At 39.8% G+C, this 24042-nt stretch overlaps 1 protein-coding gene across 4 annotated transcripts in view; it reads left to right on the forward strand.

Annotated features, from left to right (window-relative positions):
* Nucleotides 1–24042, forward strand: part of LOC143746962 (solute carrier family 35 member D3) — a 347105-nt gene that overhangs the window by 317321 nt on the left and 5742 nt on the right. Inside the window, exon 1 of one of the 4 annotated variants that reach the window (XR_013206642.1) lies at nt 21078–21405. The exons of 1 other annotated variant lie outside the window; for it this stretch is intronic. The gene's annotated coding sequence lies outside the window, so the exon portion shown is untranslated. Of the gene's footprint in view, nt 1–21077; nt 21406–23354; nt 23678–24042 lie in introns of those variants that run through there. 2 more of the 4 variants (XM_077239291.1, XM_077239293.1) reach the window with 2 other exon arrangements.

A 24042-nucleotide genomic window follows, 5' to 3' on the forward strand; every position in this document is an offset into this window, starting at 1 on the left:
ATGGTCTGACAGAATTTATGGAAGTCAAATTAACTGTTTAAATGATATGAAAAGTTTTAGAATAAAATAAGGCATTGTATGATTGACAGGGATTAACATGATATGAAGAATGTTTTAAGCAGAATGGGGAACAATTCTAGATTTTGATAAAATAATGATTGATATATCTGCTTTATTTTATTAATGTTAAGAAAATAAGGGTATTGAAGCAAGTAGCTATAATGGTTGTCTGTGTAATTTACGGACTGAGTAATATAATCTGTTTTGGAGAAACAGTAGAGATAAGACTGAGACAATAATGATAATATTAAGTTGAATCTGCAGACTGACCATGTGATGGAAGGGAAAAGGCTTCAAACCAGTTGTAATGAAAATAATGATGTACAAATTGTTACACTTTATGAAGAGTAACTGAACAGTCTGGGAAAATAAATAAATAAATAAATAGTGAGACAGAAGAGAGCAAATGCTGTAAACAGCTCTGCTCTGAAGATCTCATTTTGAAGAGATTTGCAGATGATGTTTTGTAAAAGATAAGCTGGGATAACAGCAACAGTACTTGTAATTAGTGTTGTTGATGATAATACCAAATTAGTAAGGTAAAGACAGAAAACAAATTCGAATATTTTGAGCATTCTCTGTGCTGCTCATGAAATTATGTTCTGCCAATAATAATGATGAAGAGTATGAGTTGGCTATTGTGATTGAATCCGCCATTGGTGGATGGTCAAAGGAATACAGAGAACTACTTATCAGTGGGTCTGTTTACATTCCTGAATGGGACACACACTGCTTCAAGGGTGTGCAGTTAAGTTGAAGCCCTTTGGAAGCTCACAGTGATCAAACTGCAAGGTGTCTGATGCTGTAGTTGAGGCTGACACACGAACCAACCAGATGACAGAGTGTCTTGATTGTGGTCAGCAGGACCATTTAACACGTGACACATTTCTGATAATAATGTGGGGTTGAAAATAGATCAGTGTTTATATAACGATATTAAAGTTTTCGTCTGAGAAAGAGTAAGAGATAAAAACAAGGTCAAAAGATTGAAGTCTTAAAGTGAATCCTTTTGAAGAAAAGATCTATAATAGTAATTTTTATAAGTGAACTGATGAATACAGGGTGAGGTAAAATTACAGATAATGACTCCAACAAATGTGATACAATATATAAAAGTAACTAAAAGGATGATTGTGTGTTAACTAAACATTTTAAAAAAGAGTTTAGGTTATATAGAGAGACTAATCTCATGGAAAATAACTGCAAAAGATGTATGTGTATCAAAATGTATCATAAGCAGAGTGTGATAGCCTCGTAAAGGTTAGTGTGAATCCCGATTGGAGATTGATAAACTCCTAGGAAAATTTAAGTCAAATATTAAACTATGGTAATTGAGATTGAGAAATGTGAAACGTTATTGAGAACTAGAATAATTATTTTTATGTAAGAACAAATAAGCAGAAGTAGTAGGCTACTGAATTAACAGTTGCTAAATGTAAAATGTGTTGAAAGGCATCTGATTAAACAAACAGCTTGAAAAGTTGACCATGAAAGAACTAGAAGCTGATGTTTTGCTTCCAAAAGATAAGTCTGCTATTGGCTGTAATGAAACAGTTCGCTTATCTAAATCTGATGTGTGCTGTGCCTGAAACTGCCAGTGCGACAGAGACTCAATCTGAGTGGAAATTTGTAATGTCTAAATTCCCTGAGGTGGGCAAAAGACAAATATAAATAATATGTTTATTTGAAACACATGTAATTTCTGGCAAAGATGCCTTAAGCTGGGCTAGAGTTAAAATATGGTAGATAAAGTCTGATGTTAAAAGTTTTATGAAAATGCAGTGTACCAGTCCTGGATGCCTCAGAGTCTCTCTCATTAAATGTCAGATAAAAGCTGTTATCTGAGCCTGTGTCATAAGTGAAAATAAGTTATTGATAGTAAAGCACAGTGTTTCAGTTGAAAATCATAGACATGGAGAGGTTAAAAGAAATCATTGCCGTTCAGAGGGCAATTTGTATTTGTAAATGTTTTAAATGTAAAACTGAATGACTTTAAAGAAGTCTTTAAAATAATAATACAGACCTTAAACGATAGAGGTGACATTTTGATTAGCGTATTTTAGGACCAGTAACAACTTTGTCTCATTTAGTCTCCACCATTCAGGACCGATGGCTCCGGCTACAGATGAAGTACACTGAATGTACGGTTGTGATCTAAATTCACTGAGTATAATCTAAGCAGCTAGGTTTCTGCTTTTAAGATAGTTAATGGATTTAAGTGATTAAATACTGTTGTTATTGACCTGTCTCCCTGTGTGAACACTATTAGGCAATCCGAATGGCCCTGGTGACTCTTGAACGTGCCTTTCCTAAGCTCCAGAAAACAGCTGAGGTCTGTTGAAGAGAACTGATTGTGTGATTGGAAAGAGCGGTCACCAGTGGGCACGAGTGACCATCTCGATGACGGGTAAGACCTTCTTTGGCCAGACAGGGGGCAACCTAAGCCAGAGTGGATCACGTAAAGTCATTGGGCATCTCCTGAATGGAGGTGTGTTATGTGAGACAGGTATGAGGGTTGAGCAGGAGCTGTGAGGCCAGCAGCGTCCTTATGCCGTTAAGGGGAGATGACGCGGTGACGAGTCACGGCATGTCTGCCCAATAAAGCAAAGCTCCTCTATATATATCACTCACCGGAAGAAACCGCATTAGTTGTATGGCTTGTTTTTTTATTGTGACAAGCGTCTGCAAATATGCCAGGGGAAAACACCCTGATGGAGATTATAGATAAAGGGCTAACAGGAGTGGGCTTTCAAGAGCCAGCTGAGGCCATGAAGTGATTCCCATTAGTTGTTATGGAGACAGTAGCAAAACTTTTTATGTACTGGTTTGCCTTATGGGCAAGGAAAATCATAGTGTTGATTTTGAACTAATAGGTCTATGACATAGTTTTAACTCTTGAAGGTCGTTAGACATGGTGGTGGCTAAAGATGAAGACAGATTTTGATTTAAGGAAAGTCTGGATGACAAAGGTGAATGGTCAAAGGTTATTGTAATGAATACAAATTTTGTCTAAGTTACAGCCTTAGGAGGCTGGTGGAAAAATTATTTGTTATAGTGAGAGAGACTGCCTGAGTTGGAGGAAGGGATGGTAACTGTGTCTGTCTTTCTGTTATCTGCCTGCTAGAGCAAGCTGAAGCAAAATAATGATAATGAAACAAAACAACCCAGCTGACTATTCTAAGATGAAATGAATAATGAACAGACATGCTTTGTAACTGGTTAAGAGACCATGTAAAATTAGGTAAAAGCTACAGTAAAATGTGAAGTTTAAAATCTTACTTAAAATTTAAATCTTTTTAGAGATGATATAATGAAAAGCGAACATTAAAAATTAACAGTTAAAATATGTGTCTAATATGAGTGTGTGTGATGGTGACTGCACTCTATGTCTTGTATGTATTAGTTTGGGGCACTAATATTCCGCCTGAATGGTGTGTATATTGCGTCATTAACCTCTGGAATGAGTTTATCATTACAGATGGGTTAAGGCAAATGACAAATTTTAAAGAAGCTGATAATTCTGATGAATAGACAATACAGAACATGGGACAAGCTTTAAGTTGATTGGCCATCAAGCTCTGTCTGGTAGTAATATTTTTGTCATACATAATGTAGATTTGAAGATCAGTAAATTGGAATTGTGTAGTTGTAGATCACCATCTGGCATGGGCTGAGATAAATGAAAATGTTGTAGATTTGAGGGAAACAAGAAAGTGACATATTGGCTAAGTCAACATGAAATTATCAAGAGAGCCCCTCACATTTATGATTATTGTGAACAAAGGGGGAGAAATGATTGACTGACATTGACCAAGTCTGCACAGCACGACCGAACCTGATAGGGAAAATTGATGACTTTGGAAATGTTTGTAGATGACTGACTTGAGAGACCAAACAACAGGCCTGAAAAGCAGAATACGCTGTGAGACTGAGGGCCGTTGCCTTTCAAATACTTCGATAAGAAGATGAGATTGTGGCTTTAAGTTAAGAATGTAATATTTTTGTTTCAGAGGCAGAGAAAGATGTCTGGAGGAAATTTGTCTGAAGGACAACGTTTGGGTTAGTGTTGATGGCAAACTTTATAAAAAACACTATGTTAAATGTTATGTTAAATTGATGCTCGAGTTGTGTCGTGCATCAAGAGGGAGATGGTATAACAATTGCCAAATATGGTTTATTAAGGGGTTCACATTTGCTGAATAAATGTTGGGAGAACACTAGGGGTAATTTGATAAAAGCCCTGAAAGAAGCCATTTTTTCTGCCTAACAAAATGGATGTCTGTGAGTGTGCCGCACACACCAATAACAAAGATTGTTTCAACAGGAAACGCCAGGGCATCGAAGGCCACGGGAGAACAGTAGACAAAAGAAACTACGTACTTTACTATCTGACAATAACCTCGAAATCTGTTTCTCTTTACAGAGAGCATGCAGGATTGGGAGACAGGGCAAAATGTGCCCACTAAAATAATGGTTATGGATGAATTTGGCTAACTGTCCTGGCCTGGGTTATTAGAGTGGCAGAAAGGTGCTACACCTGCGCAGCGCATAACTTAAAATTTTCCTTTTACAGAATGTCAGGAAGGATTGGATCAAACAGAACTAATTCTGTTCCAAATGTATAAATATTGTGTGGACATGAGGACAGGGGTTGAGTGTTTTTCAGGGTAAAAGGACCCCGAGTGCTATTAAGTGAGCAAGAAATTATCCGGAGATAATGTTTCAGGTTGTTGATTCCACAGGTCACATCCAAAGGGGAGCGGTCAAGCGGTCACTAACAAAATACTTAAGGTCTCCATTCACAGGTGACAGTTCACTCCAGTGGGGGTGCGGTCGTGATTTAAGGGAAAACCTTATAAGGATCAGAAAATGGTTGGAGAGTGTGACACCTGGGTCCAAGCCTCTCACCTACACCAACAGGCCACAACCATCCCATAGTCCATGGGGCGAACGAGATAATCAACACGCCTGGAGGAGGATGTGAACCAACTAATGGTTTAAGAATGTGGTTTTGTGATTATTTTGAGGATTTGATTCGATTAAATCAAAATAGGGCTTAGTATTGATATACACTAGATCAAAAGATTTGATTGGTTACTTATTCATTAGGAAATATTTAAGGAAAATGTTTTTGGGAAGAGAAGATCTATTAATTAATGTAAATTATAGGGATAATTGTTGAAGCTTATTAAGTAGAACCACAGCATGTTTGAATTAAAAGTTAAAGGTAAAAGAACACGGAACGTCCGTGGGGCGAACGAGATGATCAACACAACTGATGGTTTAAGTTTAACAGAAGAATCTGTTTTTGTGATGATTTTGTTTGATTGAATCAAACTAGGTATTGATTTGATTGTAAATGTAGAAAATATATTGATTGTGTCCGTAATGGAAATATTAGAGTTAATTTTGAACAACTACATTGGTTAAAAGAATGGATAAAAAAATATAAAACCTTTTCTGGATAGATTTTATTAAATATGGTGTTAAATAGAGCTTACTAAGTAAAACCATTGGCTGAATCGAGTTAAAAGTTAAGAAAATATGGTTAGGAAAATGGAGGCGATGTATGGAAATGGGCGTGGACTGATGGTAAATGGATAAGATTGGTTAATCTTTGGGGGGTTGGGGGTACTGTACTACCAATTTCAGCGATAGGATTATCAATATTGTTATGTTTACCATGCATTATAGTGTGTTTCCAGCTCAGTACAGAGACTGGTTAAAGCTGGGAGTCTGTTCAATTGGATGAACAAAATATGATGATCCAAGTAGTGGGAGCTACTGTGACATGTGTTAAATTGATGTGTTTCCTACTTAAACTATACACTATTTCTTGTTTATACTGAGGTGACTGAGGGTCCGACCTAGGTCGGGAGTGCAATAACAGTGCTTATTCATTCAGCCCGGCTGCAGATAAAGTCTTTACTTGCTTGCTAATACTTAAGGGACTATCCCCACAAAAACAGCCTAAGCTTTTTACTTTTCCAAATGTTATTTCACAAATGTTTAAGAGAGTGGTCAGTGAAAACCAGAGATGAAGAGTATAAGTGTGATGATATGACTTAAAATTTGTCTTATTGTTTATTATTGTGATTATGGGTAATCATAATGATAAAAAGTGAGGAGTTGTGGTGGCAATTTTAATGATATTCATTGATCTTTAGTAAAATATAGATGATTCAAATAATGTCACATGTGTGTCTCTCACTTGTAGTGAGAGAAGATTCTGTTTATGTACCTGGGGAGGCAGAAGGGGGAGACACTCCAGAGAACAGACGAACAAGGACCTCTGACCTAGATGTCAGAAGGCCATTTGGTGCAGGGGAGCTTAGTGGGCCAACTAGTGATGTCTATGGAAAACTACTGGGAGGAAGGCTCTGGGGGGAAGAAGGCCTTGAAACTAAGATAAAAGCTAGTTCAGTCTGTCTGGGGGTGTGTCACTCTTCTGCACAGGGTAACAACTGTGTATTAGACTGCTCCTATTCTTGCAAGAATAAATACTTCTATTTTATATAATTTGACTCTGAGTGTCTCTTACGCAGTGATGTTTGTTTGAGATGAATTTTTGCCACAACAGTTTACATTTTAATTAGGCTACTGTTATACAGTGTTGGGTGTAATTACCAACTAATCTAAATACTGTAATTTAAAGGGATTACTGTAATATAAAGTAAAATATGATGTCATTGCATTAAATACTGCATATATTGAACAATTCTGTTTAAAACAACAATGGATTTAACATAACATTTTTTAAAGGTATATTTTTAATGTAACCTTCTCTCTCTGCACACTTTGGTCAATTCAAGAATAATTCATGCAATTGTATATTGTTAATTTGAAAGCATTAAAAGTGCAGTTTATTGTCTCTTTTTGTATTGTTCAAGTGGTTGAGGTTGATATGGAATTTATAAAGTAATTAGCAATAAGTAGACCAATGCTTTCTAGAGATAGTAATTATTACATTAATCTAATTACACTGTTGAAGATGTCATTTGTAGTTAGTAATTAATAACTATTTTAGAGTAACTTACCCAACTGTTATAATATCAGAGGTGAAACTAGAAGCACAGTATGTTATTCAACCTAATTTTAATTTTCATGTAGGTGCAATCCTGCAGGCATTAAAAGAAAATAGCAGCTGAAAAAATGAAATATAAAAACATAATTCAGTCAGCAAAGGCTTGAGAATATCATGGATGTAGGCTACTTGACTTTACAAACATTTGACATATTAAATAACTAAATAGCATCCAGTGTCTTGCAGTGCAGCAGCATTTTTGACATGGGTCTAATTAAAGGTTGTATCAGTGATTTCAGGCCCAAAAATAAATGTCTAATTTTTCCTAACGATCCGCTAGCTGCCCGCCGCATAAGCATGCTGTCCAAAAACCGCGTCTCTGTGGGCAGCCTAGGCTCTGAGATCTGCACACAAAAACAAATGTGTACAACCACCACTCAAAACCAAAATAAAGTGTTCCAACCAATCACTGACAGGGGCGGGTGTTGTGAGGTTTTGCGCTCGTGCACGGCTGGACGCGAAATCGGAGCAACACCCGCCCCTGTCAGTGATTGGTTGGAACACTGTTTATTTTGGCTTTGAGTGGTGGTTGTACCCATTTGTTTTTGTGTGTCGATCTCAGAGCCTAGGCTGCCCACAGAGACGCGGTTTTTGGACGGCATGCTTATGGGGCGGGCAGCTAGCTGATCGTTAGGAAAGATTAGACATTTATTTTTGGGCCAGAAATCACTGATACAACCTTTAACACGATTAAATGTTCATTCTCATTTGACTTCTACTCAGCCAACAGAAAGAAGGAAGAGGTTTGCAAAGATGGAGATGCAGATGCAGAGATGGAGTTGCAGAGGAGATGGAGATGCAGAGATGGAGTTGCAGAGGAGATGGAGATTCAGAGGAGATGGAGATGCAGAGGAGATGGAGATGCAGAGATGGAGTTGCAGAGGAGATGGAGATGGAGATGCAGAGGAGATGGAGATGCAGAGGAGATGGAGATGCAGGGGAGATCGAGATGCAGAGGAGATGGAGATGCAGAGGAGATGGAGATGCAGAGATGGAGATGCAGAGATGGAGATGCAGAGGAGATGGAGATGCAGAGATGGAGTTGCAGAGGAGATGGAGATGCAGAGGAGATGGAGATGGAGATGCAGAGGAGATGGAGATGCAGAGGAGATGGAGATGCAGAGGAGATGGAGATGCAGAGGAGATGGAGATGCAGAGGAGATGGAGATGGAGATGCAGAGGAGATGGAGATGCAGAGGAGATGGAGATGCAGAGGAGATGGAGATGGAGATGCAGAGGAGATGGAGATGGAGATGCAGAGGAGATGGAGAAGGAGATGCAGAGGAGATGGAGATGCAGAGGAGATGGAGATGCAGAGGAGATGGAGATGGAGATGCAGAGGAGATTTAGATGGAGATGCAGAGGAGATTTAGATGGAGATGCAGAGGAGATGGAGATGCAGAGGAGATGGAGATGCAGAGGAGATTTAGATGGAGATGCAGAGGAGATTTAGATGGAGATGCAGAGGAGATGGAGATGCAGAGGAGATGTAGATGGAGATGCAGAGGAGATGGAGATGCAGAGGAGATGGAGATGCAGAGGAGATGGAGATGCAGAGGAGATGGAGATGGAGATGCAGAGGAGATGGAGATGGAGATGCAGAGGAGATGGAGATGCAGATGCAGAGGAGATGGAGATGCAGAGGAGATGGAGATGCAGAGGAGATGGAGATGGAGATGCAGAGGAGATGGAGATGCAGATGCAGAGGAGATGGAGATGCAGAGGAGATGGAGATGGAGATGCAGAGGAGATGCAGATGCAGAGGAGATGGAGATGCAGATGCAGAGGAGATGGAGATGCAGAGGAGATGGAGATGGAGATGCAGAGGAGATGAAGATGGAGATGCAGAGGAGATGAAGATGAAGATGGAGATGCAGAGGAGATGGAGATGCAGGGGAGATGGAGATGCAGAGGAGATGGAGATGCAGAGGAGATGAAGATGAAGATGCAGAGGAGATGAAGATGCAGTGGAGATGGAGATGCAGAGGAGATGGAGATGCAGAGGAGATGGAGATGCAGAGGAGAAGGAGATGCCGAGGAGATGGAGATGCAGAGATGGAGATGCAGAGGAGATGGAGATGCAGAGAAGATGGAGATGGAGATGCAGAGGAGATGGAGATGCAGAGGAGATGGAGATGCAGAGGAGATGGAGATGGAGATGCAGAGGAGATGGAGATGCAGAGGAGATGGAGATGCAGAGGAGATGGAGATGGAGATGCAGAGGAGATGCAGATGGAGATGCAGAGGAGATGGAGATGCAGAGGAGATGGAGATGGAGATGCAGAGGAGATGGAGGTGCAGAGGAGATGCAGAGGAGATGGAGATGCAGAGGAGATGGAGATGCAGAGATGGAGATGCAGAGGAGATGGAGATGCAGAGGAGATGGAGATGGAGATGCAGAGGAGATGGAGGTGCAGAGGAGATGCAGAGGAGATGGAGATGCAGAGATGGAGATGCAGAGGAGATGGAGATGCAGAGGAGATGGAGATGCAGAGGAGATGGAGATGGAGATGCAGAGGAGATGGAGATGGAGATGGAGAGGAGATGGAGATGGAGATGCAGAGGAGATGGAGATGGAGATACAGAGGAGATGGAGATGCAGAGGAGATGGAGATGGAGATGCAGAGGAGATGGAGATGGAGATGCAGAGGAGATGGAGAAGGAGATGCAGAGGAGATGGAGATGCAGAGGAGATGGAGATGCAGAGGAGATGGAGATGCAGAGGAGATGGAGATGGAGATGCAGAGGAGATTTAGATGGAGATGCAGAGGAGATTTAGATGGAGATGCAGAGGAGATGGAGATGCAGAGGAGATGGAGATGCAGAGGAGATTTAGATGGAGATGCAGAGGAGATTTAGATGGAGATGCAGAGGAGATGGAGATGCAGAGGAGATGTAGATGGAGATGCAGAGGAGATGGAGATGCAGAGGAGATGGAGATGCAGAGGAGATGGAGATGCAGAGGAGATGGAGATGCAGAGGAGATGGAGATGCAGAGGAGATGGAGATGCAGATGCAGAGGAGATGGAGATGCAGAGGAGATGGAGATGCAGAGGAGATGGAGATGCAGATGCAGAGGAGATGGAGATGCAGAGGAGATGGAGATGCAGATGCAGAGGAGATGGAGATGCAGATGCAGAGGAGATGGAGATGCAGAGGAGATGGAGATGGAGATGCAGAGGAGATGAAGATGGAGATGCAGAGGAGATGAAGATGAAGATGGAGATGCAGAGGAGATGGAGATGCAGAGGAGATGGAGATGCAGAGGAGATGAAGATGAAGATGCAGAGGAGATGAAGATGCAGTGGAGATGGAGATGCAGAGGAGATGGAGATGCAGAGGAGATGGAGATGCAGAGGAGAAGGAGATGCAGAGGAGATGGAGATGCAGAGATGGAGATGCAGAGGAGATGGAGATGCAGAGGAGATGGAGATGGAGATGCAGAGGAGATGGAGATGCAGAGGAGATGGAGATGCAGAGGAGATGGAGATGCAGAGGAGATGGAGATGCAGAGGAGATGGAGATGCAGAGGAGATGGAGATGCAGAGGAGATGGAGATGGAGATGCAGAGGAGATGCAGAGGAGATGGAGATGCAGAGGAGATGGAGATGCAGAGGAGATGGAGATGCAGAGGAGATGGAGGTGCAGAGGAGATGCAGAGGAGATGGAGATGCAGAGGAGATGGAGATGCAGAGATGGAGATGCAGAGGAGATGGAGATGCAGAGGAGATGGAGATGCAGAGGAGATGGAGATGGAGATGCAGAGGAGATGGAGATGGAGAGGAGATGGAGATGGAGATGCAGAGGAGATGGAGATGGAGATACAGAGGAGATGGAGATGGAGATGCAGAGGAGATGGAGATGGAGATGCAGAGGAGAAGGAGATGCAGATGTAGAGGAGATTTAGATGGAGATGCAGAGGAGATGGAGATGCAGAGGAGATGGAGATGCAGAGGAGATGGAGATGCAGAGGAGATGGAGATGGAGATGCAGAGGAGATGGAGATGGAGATGGAGATGCAGAGGAGATGGAGATGGAGATGCAGAGGAGATGGAGATGCAGAGGAGATGGAGATGCAGAGGAGATGGAGATGCAGATGCAGAGGAGATGGAGATGGAGATGCAGAGGAGATGGAGATGGAGATGGAGATGCAGAGTAGATGGAGATGCAGATGCAGAGGAGATGGAGATGCAGATGCAGAGGAGATGGAGATGGAGATGCAGAGGAGATGGAGATGGAGAGGAGATGGAGATGCAGAGGAGATGGAGATGGAGATGGAGATGCAGAGGAGATGAAGATGAAGATGAAGATGGAGATGCAGAGGAGATGGAGATGCAGAGGAGATGGAGATGCAGAGGAGATGGAGATGCAGAGGAGATGGAGATGGAGATGCAGAGGAGATGGAGATGCAGAGGAGATGGAGATGCAGAGGAGATGGAGATGCAGAGGAGATGGAGATGGAGATGCAGAGGAGATGGAGATGCAGAGGAGATGGAGATGCAGAGGAGATGGAGATGGAGATGGAGATGCAGAGGAGATGGAGATGGAGATACAGAGGAGATGGAGATGGAGATGCAGAGGAGATGCAGATGCAGAGGAGAAGGAGATGGAGATGCAGAGGAGATGGAGATGCAGAGGAGATGGAGATGGAGCTGCAGAGGAGATGGAGATGCAGAGGAGATGAAGATACAGATGCAGAGGAGATGCAGATGCAGAGGAGATGGAGATGCAGAGGAGATGGAGATGGAGATGCAGAGGAGATGGAGATGGAGATGCAGAGGAGATGGAGATGCAGAGGAGATGGAGATGCAGATGCAGAGGAGATGGAGATGCAGATGCAGAGGAGATGGAGATGCAGATGCAGAGGAGATGGAGATGGAGATGCAGAGGAGATGGAGATGGAGATGCAGAGGAGATGGAGAAGGAGATGCGGAGGAGATGGAGAAGGAGATGCAGAGGAGATGGAGATGCAGAGGAGATGGAGATGCAGAGGAGATGGAGATGCAGAGGAGATGGAGATGGAGATGCAGAGGAGATGGAGATGGAGATACAGAGGAGATGGAGATGGAGATGCAGAGGAGATGCAGATGCAGAGGAGAAGGAGATGGAGATGCAGAGGAGATGGAGATGCAGAGGAGATGGAGATGCAGAGGAGATGGAGATGGAGATGCAGAGGAGATGGAGATGCAGAGGAGATGAAGATACAGATGCAGAGGAGATGCAGATGCAGAGGAGATGGAGATGCAGAGGAGATGGAGATGCAGAGGAGATGGAGATGGAGATGCAGAGGAGATGGAGATGCAGAGGAGATGGAGATGCAGAGGAGATGGCGATGCAGATGCAGATGCAGAGGAGATGGAGATGCAGATGCAGAGGAGATGGAGATGCAGATGCAGAGGAGATGGAGATGCAGAGGAGATGGAGATGCAGAGGAGATGGAGATGGAGATGCAGAGGAGATGAAGATGAAGATGGAGATGCAGAGGAGATGGAGATGCAGAGGAGATGGAGATGCAGGGGAGATGGAGATGCAGAGGAGATGGAGATGCAGAGGAGATGAAGATGGAGATGCAGAGGAGATGGAGATGCAGAGGAGATGGAGATGGCCCTGAGCCTGAATGCTGGAAGGCCAATGGCTGAGGGAATTCCTGGAGGGACTTCATCAGAGCCAGTCACTCCCGAAGATTCAAGTGCCTTCATAAAATGTAAGAGATGTATGTGATTGTGATAATAACAATACGTGTTATTTTTTATATAGGCTGTTTTTGATATTTCCATATATTTCACTTTGGGTTGGGTTTTTTGTTGCTCCCAACAGATTCTGATGGTAATATCTGTCTTTTGGAGCCTCCTGTCCCAACAGAACCCCAGACAGTTGTAAGTAGCCTAGTCAATACACCAGAAATTATGACAAATAGTATTATAAAATGTGCTCAACCAAATGCTCATCTTCACAGGACGATGGGGGATTAAGAAACAGCTTCTGTTGCAACAGAGAGGCCTACAGAGGAAATGTTAATATTATGTGTCTACACATCAAACAATCTACACATTCACATTTCTTCACATTATTTATGTGGAGTAGCCTATAGAATCTAAGTTTATATCTAAGTATAAACGGATATTCTTATCTCTCCCCCGTCCCCAGAGTGTGGAAGAACAGTAGGAGGAAGGTCCATCAACTTCTGGTGCACAGATGAACACAGTTCAGTGATTTTCAGTGAATGCTACAGTTTAATTCTGTAGAATTTGTTTAGAACTACATGATGTAACTCTAATCTACTGTATTTTCAGTTGCCAGTTAAGAAGTTATATAGACTTCATCTTATAAAAAAATTGGGGAAAAAAACAGCAATGAATAAATGTACCGAAAGAATGAATGAGGTGTTTAAACACCGCTTCTTCTTTAAAAAAGGGGAGGAGACCGAAATAAACTCTGGGTTTACGGAAGTAAACCTGCTCCCGACCAGGTTAGGTTCACAGAGTAAGTTACCATGGTAACTGACTCTATAAGTTACCTCTCTTTCAGAAACGGGCTTGACTTACCCTGCTTTCTCAGGTTTGACTTACCTCCCATTCTGAAACAGAAAACCCAGAGTTTCCCTCATTTCAGGGTTAACAAACTCAGAGTTTGCACTTAACCTCCTTTCTGAAACAGGCCCCAGATCTGTGGCCTGTTTTTGAAAATATACATTTGTTATATTTTTGAAAGAGGTTCTTTATGCTCACTAAGTGCTCTATTATAATTTGATGAATATACAGTAAAACCTTTATATTGTGAAATAATATTACAATTTAAAATAATTGTTTTCTTTTTTCTATTCTGTATATTTGAATTCATCAGCCATTAGTCTTCAGTGTCACTTGATCTTTCAGAAATAATTCTAAAATGCTGATTTGGTGCTCAAGAAACTTTATGATCAATGCTGAAAATATTTTTGTTGAAACCATCTGATACACTCACGTTTAAAAGTTTGGGATAAGTTAGATTTTTTTTAAAATGCTGTTCTTTATGAATAAATTCTATATTAATCAAAGAATGCATCACTGGTTCCACAAAAACATTAAGCAGCGGAAACAGTTTTCAACATTGATAATAAGAACTATCATTAATATTTGAGGACCAATAATATTTGATATAGTTTGTATAGTAATTTAGCACCAAATCAGCATTAGAATGAACGATCATGTGACACTTAAGACTGAAGTAATGGCTGCCACAAATTCTGCGTTACCAATGAATTACCTTTAGATATTAAAATAGAAAACAATTCCTCAGTTCTGTATATTTATTACTTTAATAATTCACAATATTATAGTTTTTAATGTATTTTGATCAAATAAACGCAGCCTCTTTCATACAGCCCAAATGTTGTACCTTTTCTCTGAATTATTATTATTTTTTTTATATTTGGAATGACATGATGGTCAGTAAATGATGACTTAAGGGAATGTCCTTTCGAATCGTTTCATAAGTACTATGATGTCACCATATTGGTATGTTCCTACTGATATTTGACCTGATTAATAAGTAATGGGTTGTCATGGTGATATTGTATTGACTGTCTGTTCTATTCTCACCCACCTGTCATGGATTTAATGTGCTTGTTTACCCTCAGTACATTTCTCCATTTATGTGGATCCAGCTGCTAGCCACAAAAAAACACCTAATTGTGAGCACACATATTCAGACAGAAATGTTTGTTTTGTTATTAGTGATTTATCATGGACTTAATGGGTGTTTTGTTTAACCTGTCTGTGTTTTATGCCTACATTTTATTGTAGGGCCAATTGGAAGCAATATTAACTCTCAAGCATAACATTAAATGATCTGCACTTTTTATTCCCATAGACTGGTTGTGGTGAGTCATTCATGTTTAGTCACTCTTAGCTCCTTGCTCACATATTGAAAAGGGAAGGCAATATGTCAAGTCCTGTCTTCTGAGATCCCTTTTTCGACCTTTATGAAATCAGGAAATATCCTTAGGAAGGGCCTTCGTATGCAAACGCTGTTGAAGTCAAGTAATGTCTTTTAAACTGCCAGTGTGCTCAATTACTTTACCTACTACCTTTACCTTTTCCTAATTTCTTGACTATTACATTAATATTATTAACTAGTTATTTTCATGTACAAAGCAATAAAGGATAACATGCCTAAATTGTTAGTCACCTGGGGCCTGTTTCAATAAGGAGGTTCAACCAACTCTGAGTTCAAACTTGAACTCTGAGTTGACTTACCCTGAGATGGGAAACTCTTGAGTTTTCGGTTACAGATCAGCTGAAATTAGTTAGTTCAATCAACTCTAAGTTGTCTGACTCTGAGTTAAGCGCGTGCACCACAACTATAAAAAGCCATTATCAATGGAGCACAGATATTATGAGTAACCATGGCAACAGCGCCAAACAAAAAGAAATTACTGTTTTATTACTGTTAATGTCTTTGGTCAATTCAAGAATAATTCATGCAATTGTATATTGTTAATTTGAAAGCATTAACAGTTTCTTGTCTCTCCTTTTATTGTACAAGTGGTTGAGGTTGATATGGGATTTATAAAGTAATTAGTAGGCTAATAGTAGACCAATACATTCTAGAGATATTAATTATTACAATAATCTAATTACACTGTTGAAGATGTCATTTGTAGTTAGTAATCAAAAACTATTTTAGAGTAACTTACCCAACTGTTATAATATCAGAGGTGAAACTGGAAGAACAGTATGTTATTAAACCTCATTTTAATTTTCATTTAGGCTAGGTCATTAAAAGAATGTGGCATTAGCTGAAAATGAAATATAAAAACATAATTCAATCAGGTAAGGCTTGAGCATATCAATGGGTGTAGGCTACCTGACTTTACAAACATTTTACATATTAAATAACTAAATAGCATCCAGTGTCCAGCAGTGCAGCAGCATTTTTGGCTGAGGGAATTCCTAGGGACTTCATCAGAGCCAGTCACTCCCGAAGATCCAAGGGCCTTCATAATGCAAAAGGTCTACATATGTGTTATTTTTTATATAGGGTATTTTTGACATTTCCATTTATTTCACTTTGGGTTTGGTTTTTCGTTGGTCCCAACAGATTCTGGTGGTAATATCTGTCTTTTGGAGCCTCCTGTCCCAACAGAACCCCAGGCAGTTAAGTAGGCTATAGCCTACTCAATAGCCTAGGCCTACACCAGAAACTATGACAAATAAACGGCCTGTACATCATTTCTATTTTGTTTTAGTTGTTCTTGTTGCTTTTCTGCAACAGATGAATAAAAATGTATTAGTTTTTATATCTTTTATTCATAGATATTTCTAGTTTGCGGGAGTCCCGCGAATCGTTTTATTCTCCCGCAACCCGCACACACAGTGAGTGCATTACCGCCCGCACTCGCACTCGCCACTCGGCCATCAAATCTAGTCACGCGCCGCACTCTTTTGCGTTGGGAGTGCACGATCAAAGGCCCGTCCCGGCCCGGCCCGAGGATAGTGACGGGCAGGGGCGGAGTGGGACCAAAAAATCTACCGGGAAATTTCGTAGACCACCGGCCTAGGGGGGGGGTATTTTTTTGGTGAAAACAAAAACAAAACAAGAACCCTTGCAAAATTATTTTAAATAGATTAAGAAAGCCACCACTACTGGTCACATCTATAGTTAGATTGATTTGTTTAGATTCAGTGAAGTGTGTCCCACCAGGCCACCACATTTTCTCAGGATCTACATTGTCCCCCACCACTTTTTGAAACATTGAGGCACGGATGTAGGCTACTAATACAAATAAATAAAACATCCCCAGTTAACTAGCAGAGCATTCATTTAGTTCGCTATTAAATAAGAGATCAAGCGCTAAAATGTGTGTGTGTTTTTATCAAGATGAGCACTCGTAGCCGCGGCGATCGGTTGTCATGGATACAGTGTTCTCTTGTGGCGCGCTGCGCGCGCAGTCTTCACTCGGACGCGCGCTTCAATCTATCGCTGTTGCTCTCTAGTCATTTTACAGTCTATGAGTCATTCCGGTGAATTCACAAAATAAAACGCAGTTAATGCAAACTTGATGCTTGATATAGACTGTAACCACTGATGAACATATTCAGTCTTGATGAGAGAAAAAAAGAACTATACGGGTGCGGATTAGAACCCGTAACCTCTGACACACTTGGTTTAGAGGAGAGGCTGTAGGCTACAATTTGACCAGCGGGCTGCGGCCGCACACCCGATCAAGTTCGGGCTCGGGCAGAGAATCTAAAAGCTCTAGGAAGAACAGCAGGAGGAAGGTCCGTCAACTTCTGGTGCACAGATGAACACACTCAGGCCAGCTGACAGTCTTGACTGGGCCCGGCCCGGGACAAGATAATCTTAGATGGCCCCCCACCCCCCACGATTTTTTTTATTTTTATAAAACACCATATACTTTTACCCAAACTGAATAATAAAAACACGTTTAAATGTGTACATTTTCTATAAATGACTTCATTTTCTTTTCTGACATAGCCTACTACAGTTCTTGTTAAAACACAGACATGCAAAATCTGTGCATTTTGGGCACTTTTTGTGTGAAATCATATTTATTTTTTGTCCATCAAAAGTGTGCTTTCACTTTTAATTAAGCATGAGCAGCGCAGCAAAAATAGACTCGGATCTGGCCCATTATATGTTCACCGATGATGACAGTGACGCATTTCAGCCGGCTTTTTATTTCTCATCTCCATAAATATATCTAGTAGTAAAGCTAATGCAAGGGCTAGAAATCAATGAATTATTTGCTAATACTTCCTCGTCATCATGGAGAGCGCAGTTCGCACCGCTTTCTCCTTTCCACGAGCGCGTGCTCTCCCGTGGCGTCTGTCGTTGCTATATGCAACAATGAACTTAGGCGCGCCTGTAAAAACGAGCGCGCCGCGTCGCTATTATGAGCTAATATCCAAAATATTTCCATGTGTGGCTCTTTCCTCCCTTCTTATCAAGTGGAGTTACAGCTACCACATCAGCAGCACCGCCGGTCGCAATGTCTCAGCACTTTTATGAAGAGGACGCAACTGCACGCGCTTCGGGCATGCACGCGCATCAAGTACCGGGTTTGAGAAAACCTGGTACTGTGGCGTGACGTTTAAAAAAAAAATAGTACCGACTTGGTACCGAAGTACCGGGTCTTCGACAACACTCAAAAACGTTGGCTGCGCTGTTTCTTACCTTGCTCTACGTTGACTTTACTAACGTTAGTTCCAGCTTCACCGTCACCACCTTTTTTTAAATATTTGTTTAGGACATCTCGAAGGCCTCTATTTTCTTCTTCTCTTCTTCTCCTTTCATTTCTTTTCTGAGCACCGGACTTGTGCTGACCGGACATTTTGAGCGTAACGTTTCTATTGAACTTCAAATCAAATGACAACATCAAATTTTGATCAGTGGCCAAACCATTTTTGTTTTGGGGGTGGGGGAGTTCTTGGCCATTAGGCTATTTCAAGGACAATTAGGAAGAAAACAAATAAAAAGTTTTTATGTAACTCAAATATTGGATATTTTTTCCACAAATATGCCTATTTTATTTATTTTTTAACAATTATTCCATCATTTAATGAGGGCCCAGTTCTGGGCCCCCCACTACCATGGGCCCGGGACAACAGACCCGTTTGTCCCCCCCTGTCGGCGGGCCTGAACACACTTCAGTGATTTTCAGTAAATGCCACAGTTGAATTCTGTAGAATTTGTTTAGATCTACATTATGTAACTCTAATCTACAGTATTTTCAGTTGCCAGTTAAGGAGTTATATAGACTTCATCTTATTAATTTTTAAAAAAAAAAACAGCGGTAAAAACAGCAATGAATAAATGTACAGAAAGAATGAATGAAGTGTTTAAACACCGCTTCCAAAAAAACCTGCTCCCGAGGTTAGGTTCACAGAGTAGGCTAAGTTACCATGGTAATTGACTCTGAGTATAGACCTTATTTAGCCACGCCTCTTTTCTGCGCTGAGCTCGTTGTCTTTTGACTTCCGGTCTGTATTTTCACAGCGATCTTGCGTAGTTATGAATGAACGACTCGTTAAAAAAATTCCAAGGTCCATTTGTTAAGACATATGCTTTACAATGCTTATGTTAAACATTACAATGCTCATGATAACTTTCGTTAACTCTACAATAAGTAAATCAACTTCACCAGCTAATTAGGCTACTGCTGGACAGCGATGCCATAGAAATATACAGAGCGACCGCAAAAACGGAAGTTAAAAGACAATATTCTAAAGATGGCGGCGCCCTCGTTTCTCTGGTGCATAAGGTCTATAAGTTAGCCTACCTCTCTTTCAGAAACGGGCTTGACTTAATTTGCTTTCTCGGGTTTGATATAGCCTACCTCCCATTCTGAAACGGAAAACCCAGAGTTTCCCTCATTTCAGGGTTAAACATACTGAGAGTTTTTACTTAACCTCCTTCCTGAAACAGGCCCCTGCTTGGTTAAGTATTTGCAGTGGCGGAGCCAGGGGTGGCCATGACCACCCTTGGCTTAAGCTTGGCCACCCCTCTCACAACTGCTGTTTCTGTCTCGCTCTTAATTTTACAACAATTTTGTTTTTAAAACACAGAACCGTCGCTTTAAGACCACAAAAAACGTGAGACTTTTCAGACGCGCACTCCAACTTCACCTAAGCGCCAGGCGCAAGTCAAACGAGTGCGGAAATGTACGGGTACCGAATGAGCTTGAGCAGTGATCGGAGCATAGTACATTTAAATTCGATTTTCCTTAACTGGATGGTTGCGAAACCGTTTTGAGTGAGTCGCATATGTCAAGTCAAAGAAACAACAACGTAATTCTCTTTTTTTTCTGATTCTACTTTTATTTTGAAAGATCTGTGTGAAAGCTTGTGACAATGCGGAGAAAATCGCGTTGTCCTGAATCAGTAACGTTAGGCTATCTGCGGTAAGATGAGATGTTGTAAGGTCAACAAATGTCAGTAAAACTAACTTTCCTGTCCTGACAGCCGTTGTACTGTAGCCTAGGCTACTTGCACATCACGCGCAATGTGGCGTGCTGTAGCAGTAATTCTGTCGTCAATTAGCTAACTCATGAAATAATCAAAAAGGGGATACAATGTGTGTCAAAACTGCATGCATGCATGTATTTGTTATAGGCTATATGCGTCACATAGGCTATGTCTCCACTAAAATATTCTGCCATGTGAAATCACAATTTAAGGCACAAAACTGATAGGCTATGTGATTTTTTTAAAATGTACAAATAAATGTGAGCACTGTGCATTTGTAGGCTACTAGAAGATAGGCGGTAATTTTGCGTTAATTTGTAAAGGAAAAACAAAAAAATATCATTTTTAAATCCATAAAATAACTAATTTTACATTCTGGTATTTATGTGCTGTTTACTTCCGCCTTGTTCACATTCTTGCACATAAGGATTCAAAAGAGATGTTTTCCCCCCGTTTTAATTTAGGTATGATAGAACGGTTTAGAATCTTTATTTTGACAACTAATATAGAAAGTTGAAGAGTTAATTGATTATATAAAATTCAATGAAGGTTAAATAATCTTCGAACTACAGTAGTTATCTGCCTGTCTCATCCATGAAGGTGCAACAATGTTGGGGGTTTTGAGAACCAGAACCAAGCTAACTGAGCAAGTTGAACTTTAGCTATAGTGTGTGTACTCTTTATTAATATGCCTGGATGTAGTAAGTAGCTAATAATAATAAAAAAAGATCAAATTCACTCAGTATTCCATGATTCCTAATTCTCTAGGCTACTATCTCAATTACAATTAATTAACTGTATTCAGTTGTGTACTAAAACAGTCCAATACATTATTTAAACTAATTATTATGTTAAAATAATTTTGATTTATATGCCACCCCAGACTGTTTGCTGGCCCTTGCCTGACCACCCCTATGAAAAAATCCTGGCTCCGCCAGTGAGTATTTGTGCAAAGTGTAGCACACAACAACAACACTGCATCCGCGTCAGGAGACTGTTTACCGAGCTTACCGATGGGCGTTCGCGCTGCCAGGTGACGTTTCAATCATTAACTCCGCTTGTCCTCTGCTTTGAGCCCATGTTCTCAATGCACTCAAACGAGAGGGGTAACGGAAAAAACTAAATCCAGGATAAAACACTTATAACGGCTGAAAGAAAATCTCTCATCGAGGGAAGTTACTTCAACTTATTTACATTTTTAACTCTCTGAGTGACAACAGCTCGTTACTAAACAAGTTTCAATCAATCCGTGGTGGAAATACATAACGGACTGACAAGGTCTTATGAAGCAATGTGAGTTGGTCTATCTTAACGTCAATAATATTTTCTGTATAATATATTTATTTATTTATTTATCTTAAAATATATTTTTAATTTGCTTAGGTAATTGTATAATTATATTTTATATGTTTAATTTATTTGATTTGACTTTATATTTTATTTTTATTTTATTTTGATTAATTTGAATTAAAGGGCTTTAATTTTAAATTAATTTGAATAAAAAAGTTAAGCGTTTTAAAAATGACATATTACAGGACAAAAAATGACACATGTTCATGTTTTTTTTTGTTTAAATTGCTTAAATGATTATTGGCTACCCTTACGAAAAACAAGTTTATTCAAGTGTTCTATTAGTATACTTCTTTTAAACTAAAAATAAGAAAGTATACTTTCAGTCTACATTTTATATACTTATCAAAAATATACTTTATGTACCTCTCAGAAATATACTTAAATTACATTTAAGTGTACTTGACTGAGAGAAAAGTCCAAGTATATTTGGCCTGTACTTGTAGCCTACTCAATCTTTTTATCGAGATCTACTTAAAGGTATAATTAAGTATTCAAAGTAGCCTATACTTGGCTTGTAGTTGCATTAACTCTTTTGATCGAGTAACCTATTAAATATAAACTACTTTTTTACATAGTATTTCATACAGTCTTATGAAACTTACATTGTTTGAAAATATTGATTCGAATATTGATATAAAACAGATATGTTTCTAATTCTGCGTATCTGAATTTTTGTGTAGGCTAGACCACTGGTAGTGTAGGCTACATCAGGGGCGTAGGAATGAGTTTAACATTGGGGGGGGGATCCGTTAATGGTTTGAACAGAAATATGTCAAAAATTAACTACACTGCAAAACATTCACCAACATACTTTATTCTACTAAAAAGATACATTTGTAAAGATAAGTAGGGAACGAGTATTGCATAGCCTGCCGCACTGTAGTAACACTGCAAGTTGTCGCTTCAGTCGATTTAAACCTGCTATAATGGCGAATTCGGGTTCGCTTTATAGGCGTTCAGAGGCGCCTTCGCCATTGGATGTGCAGTTGCTGCAGCACAGTCAATCAGTGAGTCAGTCACTCTCTGTGCTCATGTGCAGTTGCAATGCGTTTCATTACAAATGAGAAACCTAGTTGTGCGTCACATAGGCTATGTCTCCACTAAAATATTCTGCCATGTGAAATCACAATTTAAGGCACAAAACTGATAGGCTAAGTGATTTTTTTCAAGTACAAATAAATGTGAGCACTGTGCATTTGTAGGCTACTAGAAGATAGGCGGTAATTTCGCGTTAGTTTGTAAAGGAAAAACAAAAAATTATCATTTTTAAATCCATAAAATAACTAATTTTACATTCTGGTATTTATGTGCTGTTTACTTCCGCCTTGTTCACATTCTTGCACATAAGGATTCAAAAGAGATGTTTTCCCCCCTTTTTAATTTAGGTATGATACGGTTTAGATTCTTTATTTTGACAACTAATATAGAAAGTTGAAGAGTTAATTGATTATATAAAATTCAATGAAGGTTAAATAATCTTCGAACTACAGTAGTTATCTGCCTGTCTCATCCATGAAGGTGCAACAATGTTGGGGGTTTTGAGAACCAGAACCAAGCTAACTGAGCAAGTTGAACTTTAGCTATAGTGTGTGTAGCCTACTCTTTATTAATATGCCTGGATGTAGTAAGTAGCTAATAATAATAAAACAGATCAAATTCATTCAGTATTCCATGATTCTTAATTCTCTAGGCTACTATCTCAATTACAATTAATTAACTGTATTCAGTTGTGTACTAAAACAGTCCAATACATTATTTAAACTAATTATGTTAAAATAATTTAGATTTATATGCCACCCCAGACTGTTTGCTGGCCCTTGCCTGACCACCCCTATGAAAAAATCCTGGCTCCACCAGTGAGTATTTGTGCAAAGTGTAGCACACAACAACAACACTGCATCCGCGTCAGGAGACTGTTTACCGAGCTTACCGATGGGCGTTCGCGCTGCCAGGTGACGTTTCAATCATTAACTCCGCTTGTCCTCTGCTTTGAGCCCATGTTCTCAATGCACTCAAACGAGAGGGGTAACGGAAAAAACTAAATCCAGGATAAAACACTTATAACGGCTGAAAGAAAATCTCTCATCGAGGGAAGTTACTTCAACTTATTTACATTTTTAACTCTCTGAGTGACAACAGCTCGTTAATAAACAAGTTTCAATCAATCCGTGGTGGAAATACATAACGGACTGACAAGGTCTTTTGAAGCAATGTGAGTTGGTCTATCTTAACGTCAATAATATTTTCTGTATAATATATTTATTTATTTATTTATCTTAAAATATATTTTTAATTTGCTTAGGTAATTATATAATTATATTTTATATGTTTAATTTATTTGATTTGACTTTATATTTTATTTTTATTTTATTTTGATTAATTTGAATTAAAGGGCTTTAATTTTAAATTAATTTGAATAAAAAAGTTAAGCGTTTTAAAAATGACATATTACAGGACAAAAAATGACACATGTTCATGTTTTTTTTGTTTAAATTGCTTAAATGATTATTGGCTACCCTTACGAAAAATAAGTTTATTCAAGTGTTCTATTAGTATACTTCTTTTAAACTAAAAAAT

This window comes from Siphateles boraxobius, unplaced genomic scaffold (assembly GCF_051911475.1).
Source record: "Siphateles boraxobius isolate OS27281-9 unplaced genomic scaffold, OSU_SipBor_1 22, whole genome shotgun sequence".
NCBI lineage: Eukaryota > Metazoa > Chordata > Actinopteri > Cypriniformes > Leuciscidae > Siphateles > Siphateles boraxobius.